The sequence below is a fragment of the Talpa occidentalis genome, unplaced genomic scaffold (assembly GCF_014898055.3).
Source record: "Talpa occidentalis isolate TD23 unplaced genomic scaffold, MPIMG_talOcc4v2.1 talOcc4.3, whole genome shotgun sequence".
NCBI lineage: Eukaryota > Metazoa > Chordata > Mammalia > Eulipotyphla > Talpidae > Talpa > Talpa occidentalis.
The window spans coordinates 16,895,912-16,908,982 of NW_023603184.1; the positions used below are offsets into that span (position 1 = coordinate 16,895,912).

Genomic DNA, 13,071 nt, shown 5'->3' on the forward strand with positions numbered 1-13,071 from the left:
GGCTTTTTTAAAGCGATGACACATCCCTCCAACTAAGAATGAACCTTTACAGAGAAATAGGGGACATAAACTTATTTTTTCTTAGCATTGAATTAAACCTTGTCATTTTTTATTGTTCTCTAAGCTATAGGGCATTACTCAGGTACAGAGCACAGAGAAGCAAAAAGCTGTCTCACACTGTGAGGGCAACAGACTGATGTCCTGATGAATAAAAACGTAAACCTTTGAAGGTGAGAGAAGAATATGAGAGATATGTGTAGAAAGAAATATCAGCTGAGTAAATTATCTTCTGGGTTGAGAATCAGCAGCCTGCTGCAGCTTTCTGCTCTGCGTTGAGTGACCCTTGGGAAGAACAATTACTATAGATTTTCTGTAAGGAGTGGACAGACGTATGAATAGCCTTCCAGCAACTTCTGGGAAAAGACTAGCCAGAGAAGTCTAATAGATTGGAGCCAATTTCTTCCTTGGGGTAAGAGTGTCAGATAGGAAGTTAGGGAGAAGGAATTAAGTGGATTAGGAAGAGCCAAACCCTAGTGCAAGTCATTCAGTAGGAAAGAATGAATTCAGTCTGAAAGATGCTGGGGGTTGATGGAGAAGGTGGGAAGGGAATTGACACCCATAAGCATCTTTGATTTGCAAGTGTTGTCCTTGTTTTCTTAATATTAAAACTAGGGATGTGAAGTAAATATATCTCTCATATTTTTAGAGATGAGGGAATAGATTCAGAGCTGGGTTTTGAATCCCCTTCATGTAGGCTAAAGCCCATGCTTTCTCTTCTACAACAGGCCAGTTCCCTCTTACATTTGATGTACCATCAGGAAACTCATAATCCACTCCTCATTACCATTTTACCATCTTTACTCTTTACCATTTCAAGAATTTCTCTTTTCTTCTGCCTGCCTTCTTCATTCACCAAGTACTCCTAATCCAGGATTTTAAAATTCTTTTTATTCACATAGCAACTTTGGGAGGTAGCTACTGTGTTACTCCACATTATAGATAAAGTAAATGTAGATTTATTGTAATGGAAAAGCATATTTGGTGTTACTCACTTAATAAAACTGTCCTAAGTGTCAGGCTGAGGACTTACTTGAAATGGGGCTGTGGTGACCATTGTGCATGCAGTAATATTTATCTCCACTAGATGGCATTGTTAAAAATGCTTTGAAAATTGGTTTCCTCTGGGAGAGCAGTATTTCCTATTCAGCAAATACATTACCTTCCAGGGAGTCCTGGGGCCCTGTTCTGAGTGGCTGGCATCTCAGCTTTACTCAGAGCTTCCCATTCTGATGCATACCCTTATCCATCCTTGTCAGGAAAGAGATCATGAATGATTTATCACTAATGACTCATCATTAATGAAAATTACTGATGATTAATCTTAAAAACTTCTTCTTGGGAGGTTTGTTTCCCCATAGAGACTGTTCCCTATGAAAAGTACCCAAATATCCTGCCCACTATCCCTTCTCAACCCATGGAGTATGCTCCTAACCTAGATTCACTTTGGAAATTTGGGAAATTTTCACAAATTTTACCCTGCATTAATAAGGAAAAGGGGTGATCCAGGAGCTTTATTCTGCAGGTGTATGTCTAGGGTCAGGTTAACTCTGGAACCAAAAAACCAAGTTTGACAGACCAAGAACTCAGTTAAAACGGTTGCTACAACTGTATATAACAGTCAGCAATGATTAATGTACTAGTCACCAATCATATGTAAAGATGGTTTGTATTATTTATTTTTTGTGATTTGGTCTTACCAATAAGCTCAGTCATCTCCCCTTGGAGACTTTGCCTGGAATGCTCGTTTCTCCACCTGCCAAGATGAAGGAACAGAATGTATAATATCTGTGCCCTTTTTTATGTCCCCATGTTTGTGTAGAACCTATTATTATATTTTCCCATAACACTGTATGCTACCTTCAAAGTTCTTTGCACACTGATTAATTACCTGTAATGTTTAAAATGTGCCTGGTTTTCCCTAGTGGATTTAAGGGACCATTACATTAATAACCCCTTCAATGCTGGTTTCTTAGAGTCTGGAATATACCATATATACTGAGGGTGGTAAGTCAATGTTTGCAGGAAACTGAAATGAGTATTTTGACTATCTGGAAAATGATGTTCATTTGAGGATGTCTATTATATATATTTATAAAATACATTTAGTTCTGAAATTAAAGGGCAGTCTTACAAGGTCAAGAGGAGATGTACATTCTCCTGATAGAAGGATAGGGAAATTGCATCCCTGACTGCGTGTGAGATCCTAAGGAAAATGTTTATCTTTCTGTTATTTAAACAAAGAACCCAATAAATGTTTGTTCTTTAGAACTATTATGTTACTTTTTTATCTCAGGTTATTGATTATAATGATGATTTGTGCAAAAGCTTTCCAAATTCTATTTGAACTATAGTTTTAGTATGATAAACTTACAAGCTCTTACTCTATCAGTACAATTTTGTTCTTTTGTTTTTAACCAATGTATCATTTGTGATGTCTGAAATAGAAATCAAAAGAAAGATAAAAATTTGTATTGATGTAATACATAGATCATTAGGATTCTAGTGAGGAAAGTAGACTGGCTATGTGATCTTATTTAAGCCACCTGTATCTCTGAGTCTCAGATTCCTCATCTGTGAAATGAGGACTCAGGTTTACATGAGTGGTGTGGTAGGAAACTTAAAATGTGGCCCTCAATCATCTCCTTTGCTGGTGTTCAACACCTGTGTAATCCTCTTATCTCGCCAATGGACCGAATCCAATGATCTGATTATCATCAGAGCATGTGACGATGGTAATGGGATTTCATGATATGTTTACAAATAATTGTGACTTCCATCTTACTAGCACCCTCTCTCTACCTCTGACTCTCTGGCTTTGATGACACAAGCTAAAATATTGGAGAGAGCCACATGGCAAGGGACTGAGAGATGCCTCTGGCTAACAAGCAGTTAGGAACTGAGATCTTCAATCCAAAAGTCTTGAGGTACAGAATCCTACCAAAAACCACATGTGTGAACTTGGAAGCAGATCTTTTCTAGTCAAGACTTCAAGTAAGACCTTGCACTTACCCAATTCCTTGATTGTAGAGCTGTGAGCAAACCTGTAGCAGAATTATACTTAGTTAAACCATGACTGGATTTCTGATACAGAGGAAGTGAGATAACAAGTGTTCACTGTTTTAAGTTTGTTGACTTGGAGGAATTTGTATCCTAGCAGTAGGTAATTAATGCAAGTGGTTTTCAAATTGATGGCCTTTTGTAGCCTCCCTCTTCAGAGCTATAGCCTCTTATCTATCCATACCCACATATGTATAATACCTATATACCAATAACACTTTCTTTAAGGTTAAGTGAAAATATCTGATGTGACATGTTATTAGAAAGGGGCAGAATAATAATGACAGGCAGGGTCCAAATTGCTAATTATCGATAAGCCTTAAATAATCAGTTCAGCTCTCCTGAATCTCAGTTTCTCATTTGTAAAGTGAGGAAACTGGAATAGAGCTGGGTTCTCACAATGTGACCCCAAAACATCAGTGTCAACATCATCTGAGAACTTATTAGAAATGCAAATTTTCAAGCCTAGGAAATCAGAAACTCAGGGGGGTGGGGCCCAGTGTTTTGGGCTTTAACAAGTCTTGCCAGTGACTGTCTGCTGCATGTAAAAGTTTGAGAGCCAGCGGGCTAGAAGTCCTCTAATCCTTTACATCTCTACCAATGATAGTAATAACAAGGAATAGTTATTGATTGTGTGTCAGGAATTCTGAAAGGACTTTGCATTCATTATCTCATTTAATCCTCACAATATCCTGTGAAACATATACTTATCCTCATTTCACTAAAATCCCTCATATCTTTGCTTTTTAAGGACAGGCGTAATGTTTTTGTTCTCTAAGCGCCTACAATCCTTGAACAGGATTCATAGTGTCTGTTGGTGTTTACTTTAGTTGTACTCAGTAAGTGTTTGAAGAATGAATAAACAAATGAATGAACAAATTAATTCAGGAATAAAAATAGTAGGAGCAATAGCAGAGAACATTGGTTTAAGGGGTTCCCTAGACAATAGATGCCTGAGACAAATGTTATATTACCATTGTCTCTTAATACTAGGAAGGTTCCACCAAATATGCTTATCTTGTTGAGGTTGGCCTTGATCACAAGTTATTCAAATTTTTGATTCCTATTGACTCCAATTTAAGACTTCAGCTATGGGAGAATCTAATATGACATTTATTCATTTTCTCTGGAGAGTTTCCCTGGGAGAGAAATTATTTTACAGAAATAAATTCATATCTCAAGGGCATAAGCAAAGATTTGAAATAGTATTTCAGATATATTCATCAGAAGATGCCTGTGCCATCTAGAAACTGAAGAGGGGGCCCTAATGTATTTAATGGGCATTGCTTCTCATTCTTTGGGTTATTTGTTTGTCTCTACATCCTTACCAGATCTGGTTTCTTTGTCAACTAAAGGTATGTTTGTTTGTTTTGTTTTTTATTTAAATTTTATTTTTCTATTCCCCATACAATTACAACCCCCTTATTTTTGACCCCAACCCCTCCTTTCCCCGCCCCCCACCCCCCAGAGAGCGTTTCTGGTTCATAGTTGTTTGTTGATTTTGATATTTTCTTTCTTATAGTTATTCTTTTTCCTGGTCCCTTATTTAAGTTTTCTAGATTCCTGTTATGAGTGAGACCATCCAGTTGTCAACTAAAGGTAATCATGAACTATTTGGTGCTGTCAAAATATCACTAAACAAGTATACAGTTGGAATTTTGAGTTCAGTAACGTGTTGCATGTTATTCAGAATTGTTGTAATATCACCCCATTGGTGCATGTTTGGTGTGTATGTGTGTACTTTCCTTCTTTCTTCCATCATAACTCTAGACACTGTTCCAATCTTACAATAAATCTTTTCTCACAATTATCCTATAAAGGAGGTACAGTTACTACTGCAGATAAGAAAACCGTAGCACCATGAAGTTAAAAGCGTCTTTCTTTTGATCATGGTGGTGAGTTGTAGTTCAAACCTAGGCAGACTGACTCCAAGCTCAAGGTTTTTAACTATTATTTTAAATACTAATCTGACTAGAAAAGAATTTAGGACTGTAGGTGGGCTGTATTTGCTAGTGAGTGAAGTCACTGTCTCACACAAATTAGAAGTCTGTGAATGTTTAAGTGTGACTCTCATTCTCCTTGTTTCCATTTGCAAGGGTTAAAGATAATTCTTTAACTTTCATTGACTCAGTCGTGCGCAGTTAATAGTAAATTAGAAGAGGCCTCCTCTTAAGTCCAAGTTTTAAGCCAAGGCTTAGGTTCCTAGATAGGTTTATTTATGGGATTGAGAACCAAGCCCAACTATGAATAGAATCTACATTGATTTCCTATGCTGCCATAGCAAATGATCATAAGTTGGTAACTTAAGCAATATTATACCTTACTTAAAGCAATACTGTTATCTTACAGTTCTGGAGGTCAGAGTACAAATAAGTTTCACATTGGGATGAAATCCTGTCAGCAGGGCACACTCCCTTACAGCTTCTAGAGGCCACTTGTATTTTTCTGCTCATGGTCCCTTCCTCCAACTCCAAAGCCAACAGTGCAGTGTCTCTAAATCTCTGATTCTTACTCTTTGTTTCTATAATCCTTTCATTCACTTCTTTCAATAATTTCTCTGTTTTTAATTCTCTGCCTCCCTCTTATAAGCATCTTTGTGATCACCTTGGGTGATAGTACAGGATAGTACATGCAGATCGTACAAGATAATTTTCTCATCTCAAGATCCTGAAATAAATCATATTTATAAAGTTTCTTTGTAGATCTAGCAGAGGTGGGCAGAATGAACTGGAAGGGGCAGAAGTTATTATAATCAGATTGTCATGAGGGATCAGGGACCAAGGTGAAAATGAGATCAAGAGGCAGATAGGAGTTGCATTTTTTTTCTTTTAAGATTTATTCATTTATGCATATAAGAACTGGGGTACAGGCCAGAGGTGTGGGAGGTGAGCAGATTCACCAGAGTGGGCCTCCCTGGTGGTTCAGCAGGTTGAGCACAGTGCTGTGATGCTGTCCGCAGCCTCTGCAGCACGGGTTCAATTCCCGGCTGGTCAGGGAGATACCCACATGGCATGGCAGACCTTTCCTGTCTCTCCTGCTTTTTTTTTGTCCATCCACCTGTTCTGCTCCCTGCTCTGTCTCTGGTGGATCCTCTAATCCTTCCATGCCTCTGGCCTATACCCCAGTTCTTGTTTAAATAAATAAATCTTAAAAAAAAAAAAACACTCCAAGAGTAAGTTATATATAGCTTATATCCCAAGCAGGCCAGCTGACTTTCAATGTTTATTAAGTTCGTCCTGATAGGAGACCTTCCACTGATAATGTGGAGAACTGATTCAGAACTTACCCACTGCCAGTAGAAGAGTTCTGGTGGCTTCAGTCATGAAGGAAGAGAACATATTCACAAAGGAGAGAAAGGGTTGCAATGAGCAGTCCTGGCTCCCATTGCAGTTGAATAAAGAAAGGAAAAAGATCATAGCCGTGAAAGTGGGAAACACTCTCCCATTTGAAACTCCATTCCTAGAAAATATGCCAATTAGTATCCTTGAACTATGATCAGTGGAGTTTCTTGCCTTCTTTCCTGGCTTGTCCTTATGGATGAGTAAGGCAAAGTAGCACTATGAGAACCTTTCTTTGCACTTGAGTGCCTTCATTCCAAGACATTAATTGGCAGGAGTGTGGCACCATTGAATGAGAAAGGGACAAGAAGAGGGAATTGTATTTGGAGTGAGGGTTGGTATATTAGACAATCTCTTTGCACAAAATGACACCTCTCTCAAATTGAATAATTTTTTTAAATGAGTGGACAGATTTTAAAAGAACATGAGAGTACTGACTATCTCTCTGTCTGAAGGGTCAATAGGAGAAAGTGATTTTGGAACCCAAGGGATACAGGGCTCTATGAAGAGAGCAGCTAGAAGAGAACTATGAATTTAAGTCATAGTCAACTCTGGAGACTCTGGTATGGCACTCAGGAGAATAAAATCTCCCACCTCACTGTTACCCAGTCTTGTCTCCTTTGTCGATGTCCCATTGGCCAAAGAAAAAGAGCCTGATGATGAAGTTCAGAGTCAGCCTACAGGCACAAACTGGGCTGGAGAAAGGAGGAGCTAGAGAGACAGGCAGAAGTTTTCAAAACAGTTTATACTGTGAATTCAATGATGAATGAGCTAATGAGGGGAAAAATGACTCTCAGCTTGTAAGAAGAGCTGGGCTAGTGGTAGAGATCTATTTCCAGGCACAGTGCTAGCACTTTTATATGTGACTAAATTTGTACTTCCCAGTAACTCTGTAAAGAGTATAAGCATTATAAAGATTTGCTAGTTCATGGACCTCAAATTGTCAGCTTAGAAACTGAGCATCTATGTTTTGTTTGGACTGCATGTTTTAAATATCAGAAGGATTCACATAAAAAAATGCAGATTTCTGGAAAAATCAGATCTGCTAGTAATAAGCTTGCATTCCTAAAAGCTAGAATTGAGTGGTCACTTTCATCCTGAGACTGGACATGATCTTTGACACAGTCTCCACCACATCCTCTTGTATTGTAACTTCCAGATTAATTCATTTATATTACTGCCAAGTATTTATTTTGCAACCATATCTACACCCTCTTATTTTACAGATGAAAAAAATTAGGAGAAATGGGGTGACTTGTTCAAAATTTCACAGCTAGATAATGTACAGTCAGCCCTACAAATAGATCTTAGACCTCTGGATCTAGTTATCTATTAAATCTAAAAGTAGATTACTATGAATTTTATAGTAATCAAGGCAGTGTGGTGCTGGCTTAAAAACAGACAAATATATCATCAGAACAGAATCCAGAAATAAACTCACACATATATGGTCAACTGATTTTCAACAAAGGTGCCAAGGCAATTCAATAGGGAGAAGAAAATCTTTTCCACAAATGGTACTTGAACAACTGTGCTAAACACATGGAAAAAGAAAAAGCCACGTCTACCCCTACCCCTCATTATACACACAAATTAATTCAAGATGGATATGAAATGTAAAAGTTAAAATTATAAAGCTTCCACAAGAAGATACAGGATATCTTTGTAACTTGGAAAAAGCAACATTTCTTGGAAAGGACACAATATGCAGCAATCTTAAAACAAAGCAAATATTTAAAAGAATGGATGCACTTCTTGTGTGGATCACATAGAGAGGGTGAGGAGCACTTGATACAGGGGCATAACAAAGTAGAGATATTGAAGAAGCAGCAGCAAGAGAAAGACATACAAAATGTTGGCAGAAATATGCTAAGAGGTTAGGATATTCTGAATCCTTCCCAAGGCTCCAATAAAAGCCCATTTAATTTGGGTCTATAAAGTTTATTTGGAAACTTAATAAAAGCCTCCTTTTTTAGCAGGCTCCAGTAAACTAATGATTCAAATGGCTGAAGCTATTTCTTTTTAAAATTTTAGCCTTCTCAGAGGCCCTGTTTGATTCTCTGTCTGTGGCTTATTCTGAAGCTTACTATTTTTCTCTCTAGCCTGAGTCATACTGGGGTTTCTGGCCTTGGCCATCAAACTCTGGTAAGGCAATAGCTCCACACAGCGTTGGTTTCAAACAACCCAATTTTATGATGCAGGGGACCCGGCATTCAGAATCACCCATAGTCTTTCTCCTGACTTGATGGAAAAAAGGGATGTGTGTGAATATGAAGTTGAGTGAGTTTGGGCCTGTTTAGAACCAGAGCTGCGTTTGGGGTCAGATCTCTTTAGCCATATGTTTTCCTAATGGTGAGAGATTCCTCCCTTCCCTTCTAAAATATCCATTTCAGCAAATTATTGTATTCATGGTTCCTTTGTGACAGACATTTATTTTTCTGTGTCATCCATGAAGTTAAGAGTTCTTTTTGGATTGTGGGTTCTGCTTCTGAAAAGTGTATTAATGAAAACTTTATTCTTTGTCTTCTGTTGATTCCAGAGACATGCTGTTTTTTTTTTTTTTTCAAAAGAACAAATCTAACTTTTCCACTTATCAGTCATCTTCTATTTTCTTAATATAGTCTCTTGTTCTGATCCTAAATTAGCACTCCTTTCCCTCTACTGTTTAGATGCTATCATTTCTCTGTTTATTATGCCCTGAAGATATTTTCTGTGTCTTTTATGCCTGAAGATTAATGGCCATTTGAATTTGGGCAGCAAGATGATAACCACCATCTAATCTCCTTTTCAACTTCATTTCCTTTTTTAATTACTTCTTTGAAGATGGAAAGTGGTCTTAGTTCCTTGAAGAAACTAGAACAGCCATGCGGGAGTTCAGCTCCTAGGGGGATAAAAATGTAGAATCACAGAATAGCACACTTGGCAAAACATTCCCCACACTACCTCTTGCACAGTTCACCTGGATCTTCACAGAATGGATCTACCTATGGTCATTAAATTTTGTCTCTGGATAAATATATAAGATGTAAAACCAGCTAGATGCTGTCAGCCCTGTAACATTGTAAGACAAGTTGAAGAAAACATGAACAATCGAGGCAAGGACTATGGAACCAACACAGTGACTTTCAATGCTGGAACTTTCTATAGCATAGATTTTTTCTGGTGAAGCTCATGTCTTCTATTGGAGCCCTTTTGCAGAGCTGCAATTGCTATTGTCATGAAGTCACAGATCAGGTTAGATGTCACAGAAAATGCAGAGGACAGTGAGGAAAAGATTGTGAGGCTAATTTGTAAACAAAAGACCAACTAGGAAATATAGTTACTCCCCACCTAGAACTTCTTTAGACTCTCTCCACTCATCAGGATCTGACTGGTTTCCTGAGGCACATCTTGGTGTTCCCTAATTTTGACTTGACTTTTTTTCTTTCATGCTTAAAAAAAATTTAAAGTACAAGAAGCACATCACAGGCAATTTGGAAAACAGGTACTGAATAATAAGGATAAAATATATTATTGAATTTTTAGTAAGTTCCAGGTTCTGTCATACTGGGTATTTTAGACACATTTTGCCATTTTGTCATGACAACTGCTGTGAGATTTGATATTATCCTTTTTTACAGATGGGGCTGAGAAAATCAAATAATGTGAATAAAATTTGCCCTTGGCAAGTGCAGGGCTGGTGTTGAAAACAAGCCTGTTGGGCAGTGAAGCACATGTTCTTTCTTCTCTTGTTGGGTCTCCTCACATATGTGGGTTCAAGAGGAAATACATCCTGACTCGACAAGTTCTAGGCTGAGGTGTGAGGACAGATACATGAAGCCAACTTCCTAGCAGTTACCACAGGGGTGCATTTAACTTTTCCTGAGCAGAGGATGGTCATATGACAGAAGTAACATTATGGGAAGATGAATATCCCACCATTCTGCAGGATGGACTTGGGGGGGGGGGGTTGTTAGAGGCAGCACCCTGGGCTGGGAAGCCACTGCTGTGAACCAGGTGTGACTCCACAAGGGTCTCAGTAAAGCATCGTTATCACCTAATACACTTTTCACTTTCTCTTTAGAGGTTACTGCAATTTTCACAAGAATAACATTGCTCTGAGACATACCATTTTGGATTTACTTTGGTTCCAATTTCTATTTTTTCCCTAATATGTTCCTTGGCCCGAGGGTGACTGCAGGTGAAATACAGCCCCTTAGCCACTCTCTTTTTAATTCCCTGATTCCAGTCATCTTTTAAGCCTGTTCAGTTCACTAATTAGAACACAAGAGACTCCTTTCAGCATGGGCTGAGCCCGCAGCCCTCAGCCTGATAAGCCGTTGCATTTGAGGGTGGAGGTGTTTGGGGACTGCTAAAGGAGGTTATTTCTATGCTGGTTGAGACCTGGTATTTATCCTGCCTTGGAAATTGTAAAACAGAACTTGGTTCTTTTCATTGAGGGGCCGGGCCTCCGGCAGCCTCTCTGCCACCCCCAACCATTCTTTCTGGCATTGCTGTAGGGTATCAACCAGAAGCCTCTGGGAGTGCTGGGCTGCAGCAGGTTGACAGCATCGCCTTCTTGTTTCTCTTCTTCCCAGGCTATAATTCGGGAGCCCCATTTACCTGCAGAGTGATAGTTTGTCTGTCAGTTGTCAGCCTGAAGCTATGCTTTTTCTGTCTGACTCCATTGATGCTCATTATTTACTGTTCTGTTTAGCTAGTATTATGTGGAAACTTTGAGGTGTTGCAGAGATTCAATCAAGTCTTAGTACAATATCTAGGAGTTACCAATTCCTTGCTGCTTTTCCCCAGCCTGGCAGTAGTTAGGACCCATGAGCTCAGATGTCTGTGTCTCAGAGGAAACTTGAGTATTAGCCTGAAAATGTCTTATAAGTTTGGTGAAGTGTGAAGGTCAAGTCAAAAGGTGCAAATCTTCTTTGCTCCCCATACAGCAACCTCCCTTTTCTACCACCATCCCTGCTAATCTTTTACTAAGTTGGAGTAAGATTAAGTAAGAATCAGGGAAGTTTGAAGAGCAAAGCAGTGTCCCTTTGAAGTGTATTTGGAAACAAAATAGCACTCATTACTTTTTCCCTCTGCACTTGGTGTTTAGGAACTAAGGTAACTTTTATTTTATTTTATTTTATTTTTTTTTTAATATTAAATTTTATTTTTATATTCCCCCATACAATTGCAAATGCCCCATTCTGACCCCAATCCTTCCCCTCCCGCCCCCCACCCCCCAAAAAGTGTCTCTGGTTCATAGTTTTTTGTTGATTTTGATTTTCACTTTCTTATATTCATTTTCCTGGTCCCTTATTTAAGTTTTCTAGATTCCTGCTATGAGTGAGACCATCCGGTAGGAACTAAGGTAACTTTTAAACACCTATTCTTTGTAAGTAGTCCTCCTTCTTCTTCATGAATTGTTTGCTTCCCCACATGAGTGTCCTTTGGCATCACTAAGGGTCCCTGAAAGTGTGGAGGACAAGGCACAGTGCCCTAAATTATCAAACTCTGAAAACACTGAGCAAATTCCGTATTTGACAGTTCCTTGCTCATTTTATTCTGAACTGACAGTGAGGTTAGCTCCCTCTAGAGGCAGCCACTTGCAAATGTTGTTGAATGGAGGGGCGGGGTGGGTGAGCCAGGGATTGAAACATAGAAATGGAACCTCTAAAGTCTAAAGGCAGAATCCTCATCCTCAGCTCCTTTGTGGGATCCCATGGTGATATCTGATGGGCATGGGTTCAAAAAAATGAGTTTTGGGGAATGAGATAGTAGACAAAAAAACAAAAAAAAGAAAGAAAAAGAATAAGCAAAGCTGATAGTCAACCATTTCAACACATGAAGAAAAAAAATACCACTCATTCTCCATTAGATTCTAGGTTCAGGTTTACCCTCCTCTGTCAATGCCTCCATATACAAAAGTTACTCCAGGAGTAGAAATTAAGTAGAAGCTCTTAGAAACTGGCTTCATTAAGTCTTTGAGGATGGGGGCCTCGCCGGTGGCGCAGTGGTTGAGCTCTGGGTTGCAAAGCTGCCCGCAGCCTCTGCAGCGCTGGTTCGATCCCCAGCTGCTCCTCGGCCACCGGAGAAAGGTCCCACATGGCGTGCATACCTCTCCTGCCGCCCGCTGCTCCCCTCAGCAGTGTACTTTGTTCCTTCTGCCTGGTCTGCTCCCCGCTCTGGCTCTGGTGAATTCTCTCACCCTCCCGTGCTTCTGACTGTACCCAGTGCTTGTATAAATAAATAAATAAATCTTTTAAAAAAAACAAACAAACCAGCATTTAAAAAAAAAAGTCTTCGAGGATGGGCATTTGCCCTTGGGTTGTAGTATGTGTTTATTCTACCTTAATGATCTAGATATGGAAAAACATACAAAGGTAACAGAGCCCTTTCATATATAACACTGTCCGAACAGGAAAAAGATAAGCTTGATCACTTCATTTCTGAGAAGAATTTGCACAGATTGGGGTAGAGGAAGCCTTCATGTCAATGCTAAAAGAGAGAAGAGCAGTAAGGTAAAATATCAGTCAAGGCAAGTAATTTGGGAAATGGTGGAATATTGCCATTTCTAGTATTGGAAAATTTAGGTACTAAAATTGATTAATTTAGCAATTAGGTATTTTGTATCCAC

General features: G+C 39.0%; 1 pseudogene; it reads right to left on the reverse strand.

The window, feature by feature from the left end:
- The window catches only part of LOC119254915 (follitropin subunit beta-like), a 32,230-nt pseudogene extending 20,962 nt beyond the window's left edge, over positions 1-11,268 (reverse strand).
- Positions 11,269-13,071: the final 1,803 nt, after the last annotated feature.